This window comes from Oncorhynchus clarkii, chromosome 3 (assembly GCF_045791955.1).
Source record: "Oncorhynchus clarkii lewisi isolate Uvic-CL-2024 chromosome 3, UVic_Ocla_1.0, whole genome shotgun sequence".
Classification (NCBI taxonomy): domain Eukaryota; kingdom Metazoa; phylum Chordata; class Actinopteri; order Salmoniformes; family Salmonidae; genus Oncorhynchus; species Oncorhynchus clarkii.
In genome coordinates this window covers 38,336,665-38,340,722 of record NC_092149.1, presented here as the reverse complement: position 1 = coordinate 38,340,722, position 4,058 = coordinate 38,336,665, and positions in this window count along the sequence as shown.

Sequence of the window (4,058 nt, the reverse complement as noted above, 5' to 3'; positions counted from 1 at the left end):
TTTTGACATAGGCATCACACCATTCAGGACCATAGGCTAGGGCAGTGGTCAGGGCTTGACAATGAAACACTGGTCATGGTTACCACTCAGCTGTAGGACAGGGGGAAGGCACTTCATGTTTATGATTTAACCGACCTGGAAGACCAGGTGTGTTCAATTTAGGCATTCGATGGACTGATCAAATCAAAATAAAATAACGTTTCATTTGTCCCATGCTTCGTAAACAACTGGTGTAGACTACCAGTGACATGTTTACTGGCCCTTCACCAATAATGCAGAGAAAAATAAAAATAATAGAGAAATAATAACACAAGGAATGAATACACAATGAGTAATGATAACTTGGCTATGTACACGTTGGTCAGGTGTGGTGCCTAGTTGGAACAACATCCTACAGTACCTGCAATACTCCAGGAACAGGGTTGCCTATCCATGCTGTAGGTGGTCAATGAGGTGGTCAGTGACTGCAAAAGTGGCAACTGACACCACCGTGTTGTATCTATAATTCACTTCAACTCAATTTGCTCTATTTCATTTTGTCATTGTATCATTCTCATTTGACTGATTCAAGTCAGTGTCTTCATTTAATTGCATCACATCCGGCCGTGATTGGGATAGGGCGGCGCACAATTGGCCCAGCGTCGTCTGGGTTTAGTCTGGGTAGGCCGTCATTGTAAATAAGAATGTGTTCTTAACTGACTTGCCTAGCTAAATAAAGGTTAAATAAATAGCCCTAATTCCCGTTGTCTTTGTTTAAGATGTGTGGGGAATAATTAAATAAATAAAATAAAATTATGATTAAATGTATGGTTTACTGTACAAAAAATGTGCACAGAAAACATCTGATGTAAATGACTGACATTTGGATGCCGTGTGAGGCAAGTAGACAGAACAAGTCAAACCAGTTGTGACGTCCCAACAGTTGGGAAACACTGCAGTTTTGAGGAACATTGGAAAAGGGTGCCCTCTGCTGGCTATAATAATGCTAAAATAAAATAGTTTTAATTGGGATTCTGCCTTTCTCTTTTTCTCTCTCACTAAAATACAAACATCAAGGTCACATGTTATTGAATAAGACAAAAAATAAGACAGCGTATTTTCTATTTGCAAACTGTAATAACACTAACGCTCAAAAGCCTTACTAAGAAAACAACAATAACAACTTGAAACAATGGTGTCAGACTCCTACAACGTTATGGACTGTCTTGATTATTTTTTATTTGTACACATTCTGGACACATTTGACTATCTAGACAAATGCAACACAATTTTCTCCTAAACCGAGTGAAAGAGCTCCAACTCTATATTCAGTTGTGCTGCTCTGTGGCTGACCCTGTGCCTCTCAATGTGTGCTCTATTCTATAATTCATTACATGAATGCATGATTATCTGTTCCACCTTTTGGATGATGGGGGTAGACAGACACTAGACAGGGACAGGGTGAGCATGGTGGGATGGGTTAGAGGAAAGGGTGTCTGGGTTCACTACGGCAGACGGTCTTGGGACAGACAGACGCTAGGCTGCGGTGCCTCAGGGGTGCCAGTGTTACTGACAAGGTCCTGGTGTGACATGATGCCAGGTAGGGGTAAACAAGGTCAAACAAAGTGAGGTTGCAGGTGTCTGTCCGTCCGTCCGTCCATCCGTCTGTCTGTCTCCCCCAGACTGGCAGACTGACTGGAACCAGGAAGGTGACTTGTGTCATTTCCAAAAGAAAGTAGAAAATAAAATAAAACATACGAAGTACCTGAAATAATTATCCAGAGTACGTCATCTCTTTTATATGCCGTCGTCCACTTTGTGGACTAGCACCCTTTACAAACACAGAGACCCTCAATTTGACCCGCGAGGTGCCTACGTGCAGTGGTGGAAAAAGTACCCAATTGTCATACTTGAGTAAAAGTAAAGATACCTTAATAGAAAATGACTCAAGTAAAAGTGAAAGTCACCCAGTGACTACTCTTACTTGAGTAAAAGTCTAAAAGTATTTGGTTTTAAATATAGTTAAGTATCAAAAGTAAGCATAATTGCTAAAATATACTTAAGATTCAAAAGTAAAAGTATAAATCCTTTCAAATTCCTTATATTAAGTAAATCAGACGGAACCATTTGCTTGTTATTTTATTATAATTACGGATAGCCAGGGGCATGCTCAAACACTCAGACATAATTTACTAATGAAGCATGTGTTTAGTGAGTCTGCCAGATCAGAGGCAGTAGGGATGACCAGGGATATTCTCAAGATAATTGTGTGAATCAGACCATTTTCCTGTCCTGCTAAGCACTCAAAAACTAACGAGTACTTTTGGGTGTCAGGGAAAATGTATGGAGTAAAAAGTACATAATTTTCTTTAGGAATGTAGTGAAGTAAAAGTAAAAGTTGTCAAAAATATAAAGTACAGATAGATACCTGTGAGGACAGACGCTGGGAGACAAGAAGCAAGTACAGGAAGTGAACATTTAAAGAATAATGGACATGAACGAAACAAGGACAGCGTCTGGACAAGGGAAACATTACGACAATATGCTGACACAGGGAACAGAGTGAGGAGCAGACAGAGTGAGTCCAATATTGCACAGCTGCGCGTAATGATGGTGACAGGTGTGCGTAACGAAGGGCAGCCTGGCGCCCTCGAGCGCCAGAGAGGGGAATTGGGGGCAGGCGTGACAATACAAAAAAAAAAACGACTTAAGTAGTACTTTCAAGTATTTTTACACCACTGCTTAAGTGCAGAGAGCAATGTGTACAGGGAGAGATGGAGAAAGGGGAAGAGGTAATGGGGTTGAGGCACAGAGGGGAAATAAGAGGGTTGAGGTGTACAAAGAGATGGAAGATTTATACAGGCAGTAGTATGGGAAGGGAATATTTTGAAGCAACAGTTGAAGAGAGTATAGAGAGCAAGTAGGAAGCAAATCTAATTATATTACATTGGTATATTAGTCGATTTAATAATCTGATGTTATTGGAGGAGGTGTGAGCAGAGAGTTAACGTTAATAAATTAGGTACACTGGTACTGATAACATACAAATAAATCCATCGTCGACCAATAACACAATGGAATTTAGTATGTTGAGCACAACCAATCCAATAAGAGACTAATTGGAAATCCTGGAGACAGCAGGAGTGTGTTGACATTGAGACATATTGATCAATATGTCAAATTACTCTATGCCTGAGGCAATTTTAGAGTAAAAACAGAGTGGGATTACCATAGAAAGAGAACAATAGAGAAAGAGAGAGTGGGGAGGGGTTGCACTGTGGTCTCCCCTTAGCCTTGCCGGGGGTGTGACGCTGCTCCTAACTGTCTGATCTGGTTTGCTATAGGCTTTTTATTGATCACAAGCTGGGTGAGGGTAAGGAGGAGTTGTTTGATTAGATGCCCCTGGTGGTGCTGTCTATCTGTGTGTCTGTGGCCCGTGTTCAGTCAGTCTGTTGACTAGTAATACCGTTACATCCTGGGGCCAGTTCCCAGTCCAGCCCAGTTAACACCAGACAGTACCAAATCACCCTGGACCGATCCCAGTGATTCCAGTCTAATGCTTAGCATTCAGACTAACGGTAAAAAAAAAGTATTCACTCAGCAGTCTCAGCACTGTTAGCCGTACATACAGTAGGACAGATGTTTCTGTGAGTTCAAAGTCCCACACAATCCAATCAATGCACCAATTAATGATATAGCAACACTAACTATAGGTTGAAAACAAATGCCAAACTATGTGTTAATGGCAAATACTAAGTATGTGTTATTTGTGTTTTAGCTATACAATAAAATACACAGTGAAAGTAATGTCAGCCGAATTCAGGGAAATCCAAAATGATAGTGGATCAATCCTTGCAATATCCCAATGCTATCGTACAGTCCGTTTGAAAACCATAATAGAAAATAAATAACAACACTCTGATCCTGTTGAGTCAATCCACAATGTCAAATAAAGCAATCCTTGATCAAAAGGTAATGCTCCTGCCATAGGTAATGCCCCACGCAGTGTGTTGGGGACAGGCTGTAGTGGTGGTGGTGTGTGTGTGTGTGTGTGTGTGCCTGCTTTGAGGACAAGACTG